The sequence below is a fragment of the Rhipicephalus microplus genome, chromosome 9 (assembly GCF_043290135.1).
Source record: "Rhipicephalus microplus isolate Deutch F79 chromosome 9, USDA_Rmic, whole genome shotgun sequence".
NCBI classification, from domain to species: domain Eukaryota; kingdom Metazoa; phylum Arthropoda; class Arachnida; order Ixodida; family Ixodidae; genus Rhipicephalus; species Rhipicephalus microplus.
This window is the reverse complement of record NC_134708.1, coordinates 119888782-119903721: the sequence shown is the minus strand read 5'-3', so window position 1 is coordinate 119903721 and position 14940 is coordinate 119888782. Positions and strand designations below refer to the sequence as shown.

Sequence of the window (14940 nt, the reverse complement as noted above, 5' to 3'; positions counted from 1 at the left end):
TGCCGGTCTTGAACAACTCTCGACTGACGCGCCCCTACGGGCTGCAGGTGAAAAACGCTTAGCTGTTACCGCCCGCCACCGTGATGATGGATGGATGGATGGATGCGGCTGTACCCTTTAGATCGGGCGGGGGCTAACGCCGCCTAGCCGTAATACTTAGTGAACTAACCATTACATTTATCTTTTTTTCCTTTAAATAATGAAGTTGAGGATTCGTACTTCGCAGTGAAGGGTTTGATTTTCACTCGTGCCTTGACTTTAGCCACCAATCAGATAACCTCCTTCTAGTTAAGTCTACCCGCTTAAAGTCTATTTTGCCCTCGCTGTCCCTAAATCCCAGTGCTTTGAAAAACTCTGCGCCATCATCCTGAACTATAGGGTGAAGCCCTTTACAGAACATTATCAAGTGTTCGGCAGTTTCTTCTTCCTCTCCACACGCACTGCATACTGTGTCGACCCCTTCGTATTTGGCCCGATATGTCTTGGTTCGCAGTACTCCCGTCCTGGCCTCAAACAGTAGAGAACTACCCCGAGTATTATCATAGATCCTTTCCTTGGCAATTTCCTGCTTAAAAGTTCGATAGATCTCAGGTGCGGACTTCTTAATCATGCCCATTCTCCACATGTCAGTCTCCGTTTCCTTCACTTTTTCTTTAACCGATAGTTCTTTTTGGTTTGGCCACCTGCTGTTTTCTAAGTATTTACCAGTCAACTTCCTGGTTCGCTTCCTCCATTTTGTATCGACATTCTTCATGTACAAGTAGCTGAAAACCTTCCTAGCCCAACGCTCTTCCCCCATTTCTCTCAATCGCTTCTCAAATTTTATCTTGCTGCTAGCTTCCCTGCCCTCAAATGATGTCCATCCCATATCACCTTGTACTCCCTGATTTGGTGTTCTCCCGTGAGCTCCTAAAGCAAGCCTACCTATTCCACGTTGCTTAATTTCTAATCTTGCTTGAACTTCTGATCTCATGCACAAGACCACATTGCTGAACGTCAGCCCAGGAACCATGACCCCTTTCCATATTCCTCTCACAACATCATACCTATTGTAATTCCACAGTGCCCTATTTTTCATGACTGCTGCATTCCTGTTACCTTTAGTCGTCACGTATATTTCGTGTTCCCTCAGATACTCAGTCCAATTGCTTATCCATACGCCCAGATATTTGTATTTATCTGTTCTCTCTAGCGTGACCTCCTGTATTCTAAGCTCACTACCTTCGTTGTCATTGAAAATCATGACTGCTGATTTTTCCCTACTGAATCTAAAATCTAACCTATCTCCCTAATTACCACAGATGTCCATCAATCTCTGCAAATCTTCCTTGTTGTTGGCCATTAGCACTATATCATCTGCGTACATTAATGCTGGTAGTGCCTGATCAATAAGTTTTCCTTGTTTGACTAAAGAGAGGTTGAAGCCCAGTCCACTTCCCTCTAATTTTGCCTCTAATCCTTGTAGGTACATCATGAATAATAAGGGTGACAGGGGGCACCCCTGCCTAAGCCCCCGTTTTACCTCTGCAGGCTTGGATACCTGTTTTTCCCACTTTATAACTACCTTGTTACCTTTATAGACACCTTTTAAAAGATTAGTGACTACATGTTCCACGCCTAGTGTGTCCAGTATTCCCCACAATTCCTTTTGAACCACGCTATCGTACGCTCCCTTGATGTCCAAAAATGCTAGCCACAGGGGCCTGTGTTCTTTTTCTGCTATTTCGATGCACTGCGTCAGTGAGAACAGATTGTCTTCCAATCTCCTGTGTTTCCGAAACCCATTCTGCAGTTCCCCCAGCACCCCCTCATCCTCTATCCACGCCTGCAGTCTTTCCTTTATAATCTGCATCGCCAGCCTGTAGACCACTGATTTCACTGTTATAGGACGGTAGTTGTTTATGTCAGCTTTGTCCCCCTTTCCTTTATAGATCATGCTCATCCTGCTAAGTTTCCATCCATCGGGAACTTCGCCATCGATTATTATTGTACTCACTGCCTCTCTCAAAGCCTGCTTAGACTTCGGACCTAATGTTTTTATCAGCCTATTTGGAATGCCATCTGGGCCTGTTGATGTACTACTAGGAACCCTTTTCTCAGCCCTTTCCCACTCTTGTTGTGAAAATGGAGCCATTGCACCACTTGATTCGTCTTTGTCTATTGTGGTGCATAAAGTACTTCTTTGTTGAAATTTTTCTGTCACCCTTGTTCTTATATATTCAATAGCTTCGTCCCCTTCTAGCCTAGCACCTTGGGCTGTAGTTATAAAGTTCTGCTCTAGGCTCGTCTCATTTCTTAGGGAGTTTAGATGGTTCCAAAATTTCGCAGCTGCCTTTCTATCTTTTTTATGTACTTCTGCCAGCCACTGAGCTCCCTTCCTTCTAATCTTTTCATTGATCAGAAGGGATGCATCCCTTCTACAGCTTAGAAAGGTTGCCCATTTTCTTTCCACGTCATCTGTCGGTTCACCCCGCTGCTTAGCATGTCTGTGTTCCCTAGAGGCTTCCTGACGTCTTGCTATGGCTCTCTTAACTTCCTCATCCCACCAACTTTTGGGTTTGTGTCTTCTTTTCCGGGGTGACTTGTCACGCGTCTTAGCAAGCTCTATCTCAAAGAGTCTAATTAGATTCGTGTATGTCCACACTGTCTTATTATCCTCCATGATGATAGTGTCGGTCGCGAGCACCACCATGCGGCGCTTTCTCAAAACTGAAGGCAGGTCTACTCCACTGGGAGCGCGAGCCATTCTCCAGACATCTTTCTAGAGGAGGTGCTGGCTCCGGCTCGGGTCACCCTAGGTGGAGGGTCCGTTATTCCAAGAACTCTCTGGACAGACACACTGGGACACCTACTACTCGAGTGCCCGTGGCACTACGAAGATGCCAATACGAAGCCCACAACGACAGCACTTATCGATACCCTCGCCGAGACGTGGGGTCCAAGATTGCCGCATGTGTCCTACACGACCAATAAGGACTTGTCGCCAGGTCCCGGAGAAAGAGAAAGAGAGAGTGAAAAAATAAATAGAAGCAAAACACGGGCACACACGCACACACAAAATCAATTCACTCAGAGGGGTTCCGACAGGCCAGTAGTTCGCAAGAAGCCCAGTAGGGCTTGCACGGCGTTCTGCTGTGATGATGAGTCATGACGATGGCGCAGTATACTTTCTTCGGACGGCGGCTGTTCATCTAACTTGTTTAGTGAATTAGAAAGGTATTGTCTTTCTAGGTTCTATTTCGGACAGTCACAAATGACTTGTAGAGTTGCCTCTTCATCTCCGCAGTGTGCACAGGCAATACTGTCGGCCATCCCCATGCGGAACGCACACTCACGGGTAAACGCGACGCCCAACCATAGTCTGAACAAAACAGTAGGTAGGATCAAGGGATCGTAATCTTGCATGCGTAAAAAGAGGGTCATTTTAAAGTGACACAGAAAATTGGCGAGCAAGCATGCGGAGCTTCCTAGCAGCGTCCATCCTAAACAGAGGTATTGACTGGTTGTTTTTTAGTATGGGCTTAACGGGCAGCTTGATCAGCCCGCTCATTACCGATAATTCCACAGTGACTTGGCAACCATTGAAATATAACGTGGTGCATTGCCCCTTGGCGAATAACAGAATATGCACTAGACTAAGTTTTGTGTATGCCATGACCATACAGCACAATATTTGCCTCGCTTGCAGCACGAGCACGAGCAAAAAACAAGGTTTCTTCTTCTAGTTCCCCGGCTATGCATTCTAAGAAGTGTAGACACACTCCAGTATTTGGTAGTTGTGTGATTTTGAATCGCAGCCGTAATCAGTTGACAGGTGGGATCTCTGAGGCAAACTTATTATCTAGCCCGTCAAGCCATGTGTGAATGCACCATCTAGAGCGCTACCTACAGAACAGCCTGGTTTGCACGGGTAGCCAAAATGTGTGAGTCGCTGACGTAGTGTTGTTAATTTTTGCTTTTAGTGCTGTGGTGACCACTTCGCACAGACTTGCGCCGCCTCAGTGTCGTCACTGATTAGCCAGGCGTGACAGGGCCACTTGTTGCAAAACGCTTTTGGTAAAAGAAAGCACCACCGCAGTTTTACTGAGGTTTAAAGCACCACTGGTGGCTATATAACCCAAGCAACCAAGCTTGGTTTCATGATCCTTTCTCTGACCTTTCGAGCACAGCGGCGGTATGCTTGCCCCGCTACTGCTACCATGTTAATAAACGATCGTTACGTTTTATGTTAGAATCCTATCTTCATCAACTCCGCACCCCACACCTGATGACCCGCAAAATAAACTAATCGGAACTCCATGACTGATTCAAAAGCCCTCACTGCTCTCCGCCTTCAAGTGAAAGAGCTTCAACTGAAACTGCAGAGCCAGCAGCGACAGCTATCTCTCAACGCCTTTCCAAATGAGGCCCTGCGTACCGGCTCCACTGAGGACGTCGGAGATCCTACAGAAATCCCGCGCTTGCCTCCTGGTGTGTTGCTGTCAAGCTTCTGCCGTTTTGGGTCGACTCACCCGAGGCTTCGCTTGCCCCGGTCGAGGCCCAGTTCTCCTTCGCGCACATCACGCAAAAACGGACCCGCTACAATAACGTCGTTGGCCACCTGGACGCATGTCACGCCAATGAGGTCTCGGATAGCCTTCCTTGCCAACCTGTATGAACACCGGAAGTCTGCACTTCTCAGATGCTTGTCACACTCAGAAGAACAGAAGGTACGATAACTGCAGTCTGTCGAGATTGCTGAGTGCAAACTTTCGTTTCTCTTACGACACATGCATGCGTTTGAAGGTGACATGGTCTAGGAATCTTTCATGCGATCACTATGGCTCCAACGACTCCCCCTCCCCACGCCCAGATAATTCTGCAGACTTAGTGTAGGGTAATTCTGGACAAACGTGGGGAGAGTTCTGATTGCGTCGTTGAATTTTGTTTTGCCACAGTGGTCACCCACCACTCAGGCTGTCACCGCACCGCTTAGCACCTTGGAGCTTGCTCACCGCATCGACAACATCGATCGATGGCTCACCTCCATTTAACAACACCTGAGTGAAAGTCTTCTGATGCAAGAGCGCCGTCAATTGCAGAGCAATGACCACAACACCACCTCGTCACAGCAGCCTGCTAAACACGGCTGTGGCTACTACCATCGACATTTCGGTGCAGAGCTTGGCAGTGCCGGCCACCTTGCTCCTCCAACGAGAAAAACCAATCGCAGTTCCTGGAGACGACCACATGCTGCCACCCTGCAGGCCATCGCATCTTCGTCACCGACCAAGTCACAAAGCAGCGGTTCCTTGTCGATAGCGGTTCAGGCATCTGTTGCTACTCACAATCCCACCATCAAGGTGCTTGCCCGCGGACAACTCTCGAGGTCAGTGCGGCGAATCGGTTCATAATCAAGACGCGTACGACGCTCGCTGTGCCTGCACGTCGAGCTCCAAACTTACACCGCGACCTTCACTGAACATTTTTCATCGCTGACGTCACCGAATAAATTGTCGGCTCAGACTTCCTGGCTCATTACAAGCTTCTTCCGGGCTGCCGCAACGACAGGCTCATCGATGCGACAACGGGACACTCCTCACCAGGCCAGCGAATCCAGCCAACGACCTCCCAACAGACAAGAATCAAGGTCCTTAGTGTCGACGATCCCTCACCGTACCACACCATACTCGCCGAAATGCCCGAATTGACGCGCCTCAGCAGACAGTCATGCAAAGTGGAGTACACCAGCGTGCACTATATTCAGACCACTCGAGCACCCCGGCTTTTCTGCCGCCCCCTCACCTTTCCCCACACGGCATGCGCATAGCCAAAGCAGACTTCAAAGTCAAGCTCCGAGAAGGTATCGCCCATAGCTCCGACGACCTATGGGCTTCGCCACTTCACCTTGTCTCGAAGAAGACCGCTGGCTGACGAGCACGTGAGGACTGCCACGCCTTCAACACGCGCACCATCCCGGCAGGTACCCCGGTCCCTTCAGGTAGCTTTTGAGCGCACCTGAAGGAAACGCCTCCGACTGGCATACAGCCATGACTGCGTTGATGCTAACAATTTTGAGGTTGGGCGTCCGATGATACACAGGTTTAGGCTCAGACGAGCGTGCGGTTGAATATTCTTTCACGGGCGCTAGATTCCTTCCTTTCGTCAAATTATTAGGGCAGTGAAACGTCTTAGTTGGGACGCTTGCTTGAAAATTTTTTAACGGAGTAAGTTTGAGGAGGCCCAGAAGGGGCCACCCCTCACATTCACTAAGGGGGCTCCTCGGTTCAGAATGCCATTGGCAACCGCAGAATTTCGGACTCGGTTGACCAGAGCCTTATGGCTTGCCAGGTTTGATCCTTAAATAAAGCCCTTAAACACATAATGATAGTGCTTCACTTGAGGCTAGATCCACCAGATCTAAAGGGAACAGCCACATTCATCCGTCCATCTGTCCGCACGTCCATCCATCCATCCATCCATGTGGTTGAGTTTGATAGGAATTTGATAAGATGGTGGACAGACAGACGGACGGATGGATGGACGGACGGATGGACGGACGGACAGAGAGACAGACAGACAGACAGACAGACAGATAGACAGACAGACAGACAGACAGACAGACAGACGGCTTGACTGACTGACTGACTGACTGACTGACTGACTGGCTGACTGACGGACAGACAGACAGGATGGATGGATGGATGGTTAAGTTGAGATCCCGCGAAGCTTCGCCCCAGTCATGATCATTCACTCAATAGATACGCTATCAAGTTTTTTCGTCAGGTATGGGCAAACGACCGCTCTTCTTTCCATGCTTTGCCACCCCTAGCAAATGCCCATGTGTTTTCTGTATAGCAAACGCCGGACGAGGATGGCTTCGTATTTCACGTATTTCGTCACGTGAAGTCCTTCAAAGAGTACGTTTACACTGCCTGTGTTGCCGATCCTCTTCGCTTGTAATATGCTTGGTTATTTTGCCGGCACTAAATTTTCGATTTAGAACTTTTTTTGGGGTATCACTCTTTAGAGCCCATCAGTTGTGTTCTCTAGTGCGTCTCTGTAGGCGCTGGCTTCAGGTTCTTGCTCTCCCACTTGTATCTTCGTATGGCTCTGTACCGCCTGACTCACTTTTCGGATGGTGTGCTGACGACCACGACATTCTGATTGTAATTAAAACATACGCTATCTTCTTCCACTGCTTCGCTACCTATGCCAGCGGTGTTTCGTACACGGCAGTATATACTTGCTTACCAGTGCTCCGAAACGCTGAGTCCTCCTCTTGGTCGCACGATCACTTTGTAATCTTCTGGCAATAGACAAGGTAATTTACTTGCCTTAGTAATTACGGTTCTTTCCCGTTTACACATGCCGTCCCCATGAGTGCGCAGCAGCGTCTCTTAGGATAGTGCTATTCTGACGTAAAATCTCTTCGGTTGTTTTCGTGGTGTTCCTTCTGCGCATTTTGCACCATCCGGCGTCATTGGCAAAGTCCTCCGGTGGCATATCTGCCCTTTTTACGCTCTCGATTTCCATCGTAATGCTAGACGCGCCGTTGAGGCTTCTCGCAGGCTCCTCAGACGTGCTAGTCGATGCGTTACCCTCTTATCTCTTCAAGCCGCTGCAAAGACGCCTGTAATGCGTGATCTGCGTGGCGACTGAAAGTATCGGTGTTCGGGGGAAAAAGAGGGAGCACACAATGCAAAACTTGGTGTCAAGGTGATCGTGTAGAAAATTTTGCCAAGTACTGCGATTTTACAACAAAATCATTAGAAAACTGTGGAGCCGACAAAACGTGTGTACGCATTTTATGACTCCTAGCGTCCTCACACAGCTAACAGGGAACACACAACGCGCGTTTCATTTCCTTCTGGTTGGGCAGTGGTGTTCAATAACTGCAACCTGCCATGAGTAGATGACTTTGGTTTAAGTCCGGCTAACAATCAGTCACACTCATTTAAACATCTCAGCTATTTCTTGATATGATATGTGAGAAATAACGTTGGAAAACCACCATACATTTATGAGATACGCCATAGCGGAGGGCTCCGGAAATTTCAACCGCCTGGAGTTCTTTAACGCGCACCTGCATCTGAGAACACGGGCCTACTGCATTTTCGCCTCCATCGAAAATGCAGCTGCTGAAGCCAGCATTAAACCCCACTATCAATCAATCAATCAATCAATCAATCAATCAATCAATCAATCAATCAATCAATCAATCAATCAATCAATCAACCAGTCTGTCTGTCTGTCTGTCTGTCTGTCTATCTGTCTGGCTGTCCGTCCGTCCGTCTGTCTGTCTGTGTACTTGCCGCCTAGGACATTTCACTTTCCTGCCCGTTGCGATAATCGTATCGATACAGGAATTTGTATGGAATAACATGACTGTATGATGAGCATAAGTGACTAGTTATAACGCGAAAAATATGACACGCATGTCATGAATGCCATGAATTACATTTTATGGTCTTGCTGCTCTTGCGGTAGTTTAATTCACAAGGCATGTGTCAAAATATACAGCCTGATGACATGTGTGTCATGTAAAAATACTACATGCCACGCTCATGATGTGGTCGTGGCTGTTTCGCTAGCCTCACATATACCAAATTTGGTAATACGTGGCATGAACGTACGACGAAGCGTACACCACCCACTTAAGACAGTTTTTCCGGTAGAAGAACTTAAGGGCACTGGGGACACGTTGGTTCGCAGCCGGAAACACACACGTATAGGCACCACTTCACACTATAGCACTTCCGAGCCCGCTTATTCGAACTTGGCACATTCGATCACAAAAGTACACACCAGAAAAAAAATCGAAACAAGTACCAGAACTAGAGCGTCATGATACTTGTATCGTGCTGTAAGGTTAACATCACAAGCCATTATTACCACGGGACATCTATTATTTATGCGGACGTTGCTCACGCAGTTGGGAAATGGCTCATTTATTCTGTGCCCATATTGTCAGTGCCTTTTATATACTCGACCGAAAAGTCGGACTCCATAAAAATTACGCTTCATCGCAACACGTGGCTATTCACATGCTTGGCCGACTTGATGTACACAAGTGGCTTGTGGTCACTCTGTAAAATAAATGTGCCTCCGAATAAATAGATATGAAATTTCCGGACAGCCCACGTAAGAGCCAAAGATTCTCGCTCTACTGTAACATAAGTAGCTTCACGTGGTTGTAGTCCACGGCTTGCATATGACACCGGATGCAGTACTCCTTTATGACATTGCGTGAGTATGGCGCCAACACTTCTAGATGACGCATCAGTGCGGAGTAGAAACATTTTTGACAAATCAGGTGATTTTGAAATTGGTGGCTTAGATGGCAAAATCTTGAGTCCATCAAAGGACTTCGGTTCTCGTTCTCTCCAGAGCACTTTGTTAGAGCCCTATTCTTGGTGAATTCGGTCAGTGGATAAGAAACTTCAAGTAGTTGGGCACAAAATCTCTGTAATAACCTGAAAGAACGTCGCGGCTTGGTTGGACACGGCAAGCAAGCCGCGACGATGTCACCTAACGTACCCCTACTTGTGCAGGTTTTGACGGGATGCCTTTTTTCGTCGACCGGCTCATCGGCGTTTTGCACGGGCCAGCTTGACCTGCGTCACACCTTTGATGCACCGTTCAAGCTCGGCACGGGTATCGTTGCTGGTGATATCTTTGATACGCCAGTGGCGCCGCGCCTGCAGCCCGAGCATCATCTTTACTGCGCACACCTACGGGGCATGATGACGTCACCAGTTCAGCTCGCCAGCGCCACGCCAGCGGCTATAAAAGGGACGCCAATTGCTTCAAGCGGCAGTGGACACGGCAACCAAGCCGCGACGATGTCACCTAACGTACCCCTACTCGTGCAGGTTGGTGACTGGAAATATGGTTTCCGTAGTGACGATCCTTGCTTAATAGTGTTGCCGTGTCCACACACCATTCTAAACTGCATAAGTGACTGTTTGGCGCTAGCGGGTCTGTTGCTTTCACTGTCGGGAGATGTCGAGCAAAATCCTGGACCTATTACGGATGCAATGTTTAAGGAACTGCTAGAAACGCAGAAAACTATCTTGTCTAAAATTTCGCAAATGCAAGAGCAACAGGCTTCATCTGAGTCTGCTATGATTCAAGTTCAAAACAGATTATTAACAATTGAGAAAAAAATTAGAGTGCATAGATAAAGTGGATGGTAGGCTGCTAAAGCTTGAGAACGCAGTCGATAGGAGCCATACAGAATTGAGTGCTCTGTGCAGTAGGGTTGACGACCTAGAAAACCGCTCGAGACACAACAACCTTATTATTAGAGGCGTAAAAGAAGAAGGCCCTGAGAATGATGATGATTTACTGAAAACAATAAATGACGATATATTTGGCTCCATTCTCAACCAGAAACTGAATTCTATATAAAGAATACATAGACAGGGAAAGAAATTTCCTGGCAAAGACCGCCCTGTAATCCTTAGAGGGGCGGACTACCGAGACAAAGTAAAGATACTGAAAAATTGTTTCAAGCTAAAAAGCACTCATATTAACATTAGTGAGGACTACTCAAAACGTGTAACTGTACGGAGAAACTTGTGGGTCTCAAGTCTAGAAGAAAGAAAGAAATGAGCGAAATTTAGACTGGTTTATGACAAAGTTCTCATCAACAATGTTTTGTACACCTGGAGTGATGATGCCAAGGAGAAAATCAAGTGCAAAGCATCTGCTAAACCCAACCAACAATGACCTGAAAGTCAAAAACAGGCTGACTTTAAGATCATCAACTTAAATGCTCGCAGCGTACTGAACAAAAGTCACTTAATAGAAAGTGTAACCTTTGAACATGATCCTGACATATTGGCAATCACCGAAACATGGTTGCACAGTGATGTACATGATGTGGAAGTTACACCACCAGGTTACGTCTTAATAAGGAAGGACCGAGGCGAGAGAGGACGCGGGGTAGCATTTATGATTAAAAGAGACATAAAGTATCAAACTTTGCCAGATGCTGGTGATATTGAAGCCGTATGGGTAAAGATTCGATTAAGTGATCACTCTGTGTACATTGGAGTTATGTACAGACCCCCCTGTTCTCCTGCTACGACTCTGACCGACTTAAGATGTTTTATGGATTCTAATATGCACCAGGACGACAAAATAATTTTGATTGGCGATTTCAACTTACCAGGCATTCAATGGGATTTGCATGATATTATAGGAAACAAAGTAGCTCATTGTGAACATCTTTTGGACATTGCCTTTTGTTTTAACCTATGCCAAATTGTGTCTAGCTACACACGTGTTTTTAAGGCTGTATCTTCTATTCTCGGCCTTGTATTTGTATCTTCACTCCTGGAGGAAAATGTTAAAACATGTGATGTAATCGAGGGCATATCAGATCATCAGATGGTTATGTTTTCCTTGGATATGGCGTCCGCTAGGTTGCATAAGGATTACAAAAATACAGTTCTGAACTTCGCAGCTGCTGATGACTTCTCTGTATTAGAAAAACTTGAAAACTCTTTCGATACTTTTGTCCTCCTGCAAAATTCAAATGCATGTACAAATAGACTATGGGATTATTTTTCGCAGGTGGTCACTGAATGCATTCAATTCTATATTCCAACACGACAAAAAAAGATACCAATGAAAAATCCTTGGATAACGCGTGACGTTATCCATGCCAAAAGGCAACTGAAACGAAAACGGAAAGCTAACTCAAAGAATCCTTGCCCTGAAGGGAAGGAAACCATTCACATAATGACCCAGGAATTGAGACGTCTAGTTAAAAATTGCAAAGATAATTTTTATAATGTTAAACTAAAAAAGTTCTTGCACGAAGCACCCGAAAAGTTCTGGAGATACGAGAATTCAAACACAAAAACCCATCTTGATGCAGATAAAGAAAACTCACAAGCACGTGCTGAAAGTATTATTGGCTTTTTTTCGTCAGTATTTACCCACGATGACAGACAAGTACCGACTTTTAATGAGGCTTCTGCCACACCTGCCAAAGAAGGAATAACGATTAGTGAACAAAGAGTGTTGAACCTGCTCCTTAAAATCGACAAAAAGAAAAGTGCAGGACCTGACGGAATACCAAATGAATTTTTATATAGGTACGCAGTTTGGGTCTCGAAGTACTTGACAATTATTTTGCAGTCCTCCGTAAGTAGTGGTTGTTTTCCCACTGCTTAGAAGGTTGGTAAGGCCATACCAATACACAAAGGTGGTACTACTAACGACTGCAAAAATTTCCGTCCCATCTCGCTCACAAGCACTTGTTCAAAGATTCTCGAGCATTTTGTCTCCAAGCATCTTTTGGCTTATCTAGATGTTCACAACCTATTACACTCACAGCAACATAGATTTCGAAAAGGCCTATCTACTATTACTCAGCTTGTTGAACTTGTACATGATCTCTCCTCTGAAAATAACTTGCAAGGTCAGGTTGACATGATACTCTTATATTTTGCAAAAGCTTTTGATAAGTTGTCCCATGCTAAACTGTTGTTAAAAATAAACACTAACTTTAAAAACCCAAGCCTAACGCAGTGGTTTTCCTCCAATTTCTCCAATCGCAAGCAGCATGTTCAAGTCAGCACGGAAAAATCTGCCCTTGCCAATGTTATTTCTGGAGTTCCCCAAGGCAGTGTCTTGGGCCCACTACTGTTTTTGATTTTTGTCAATGATTTACCTAAAGATATTACGGTCCCCATAAGGTTTTTGCAGACGATTGCGTAATGTATAAAACAGTCAGGTCTCCTACCGATCAATCAACTAAATCTAAACCTCCAAAGAATACAAAGCTGGTGCACCATTTGGCAGATGGATCTAAACGCCGCAAAAACAGTGACGATGACCGTAACTAGGAAAAAACGCATTCTCAATGACGTACTCTATAAACGATCATGAGCTTGGCAGAGTAGAACAACACAAATATTTGGGTTAATTAATAACTTCCGATCTACGATGGAATTTGCATGTAGACTCCGTTTGTGCTAAGGCTAACAAAGCATTGTGGAGACTTTGGAGAAATCTGCACCATGCTAGCCCGGAAATCAAATGCTTGGCTTACAAGGCTCTCGTACGGCCTAATATGGAGTACGCAAAGGTGGTATGGGATCCGTACACAACAAGTAATCGCACTAGGCTAGATAGAATACAAAGATTGGCGTCACGTTTCATATTTAACAAATACCAGCGCTGCCACTCCCCAACTCAGCTTAGCAAGCTGGTCCACCTTGAACCACTAGAACAAAGGACAGAGTATGAAAGACTTAAATTACTCTTTTTTGTCATTAAAGAACAAGTAAAAATAGACAAATCGAAGTATATGTATATAAAAACTGGGGAAACGTCAAGGCACCGGCATAACATGTACATCCCCCCTCCCAGATCACACAACGATTTTTTTAAGTTCAGTTTCTTTCCGCGGGCGATCAGGGAGTGGAACAGGCTGCCGAATTCCACTGTCTTATCGGAATGTGTACCTTCTTTTTTGAAGGGCCGAAAGGATGTCGTGTATAAAGATGTATAGTTTATATTTTGCTTATTCTATGTCCTCAAGAGCAGAGTGCTTTGGCTATTTCTTGTCATTCATTGTCACGTATAATAGAAGTTGTATAGGGAGTACCTATTTTTTGTATGTATATTGGTTTTTTTCACCCCTGTTATAGCCCAAATGGGGCCGACAGTATCATAAAATGAAATGAGATGAAATGAAAGGCTCAAGAACGAGCGTACTGTTTTAGTTTGTGGGCGCTTCGCAGCCTGTACTTTGTCGAGCATTGCGACCTGTGGTTGAATAACACCTTGTTCAACGGGATGACCGAGAAAAGTTTCGGACTCTTGGCTAATCTCACTTTTTGTTAGCCGAATGGTCAAACCAGCTTCGCGAACTCGCTTGAGAAATGACTCAAGTATAGCTAGATGTTCAGCCCAGGTTTTAGTAGCAATGAGAACATCGTGAAAGTAGTATCGAACGTGTGGTATGTCTGCTACCACTTTCCTCATGAGGTGCCTAAAGACAGCTGGGGCGGTTTTAATACCAAACGACATGAATATAAATTGGTACAGTCCTGATGATGTAGGAAAAACAGTCTTGTTCAATAGGAACCTGCCAGTAGCCCTCAGCGAAGTCAAACTTTTGCTTGTCCAAGTTGACCAAAGAAGATGTCTACACTGGGTATAGGCTTGTTATCATTATCTTGTTAAGTTGTCTGAAATCGATGCACAAACGCATCCTTTTGTCCTTCTTCACAACTACTATTCATGAACTGTAAGCAGACTTCGATGGTTCTGTGATGACTTGTCGCAGCATGTCTGCTATTTCTCTCTGTACCATTTCTTGGGTAGCAAATGGCATAGGGTATGGCCGTACGCTTACGGGTTTATCCATGGTCAATCATAGTTTGCACTGTACGAAGTGCGTTTTGCCAGGAATATCCGTGAATAAGTTGTCGCACCTGGTCAATAAGTTAGTGACTTGCACGTGCTGGGTAGGAGAAAGTGACTCCGATATTTTTACGTCAATAGCCGATTCTTTTCATTGGAATGGCACGCATGGTAGCTCGTCACTTTCGGTGTCATCTGCCTGGCAAACAGCTGATGCTTCTTGCGGAGGTGCAGGCGGTTGTTCCTCACACGTTTTCAGTAGGTTTATGTGGAATGACGTGCTTCTAGTACCGTTGTCAATTAAATAATCGACATAATTTCTCCTCTTAAAGATTTTCAAGGGTCCTTTTCACGTCAGAACCAATTTGTTGGTATCCGATGGAAGCAGTAGCAGTACCTCGTCTCCATGGGATAAATGACGGGGTCTGACCTTTTGGTCATAATGCTTCTTCTGTACTATCTTCGCTTTCTTAAGCTCCTGCTTGGCTAAACAGCAGGTGTCTTCAAGTAGATTTCGCAGTTCGTACCCTAGGAAGCTTTACATCATCAACAATATGATAAGCGGCCCATCAT

General features: G+C 45.7%; 1 pseudogene; it reads left to right on the top strand.

Annotated features, from left to right (window-relative positions):
- Nucleotides 1–9503: 9503 nt before the first annotated feature.
- On the top strand, nt 9504–10713 carry LOC119165522 (uncharacterized; annotated as a pseudogene).
- Nucleotides 10714–14940: the final 4227 nt, after the last annotated feature.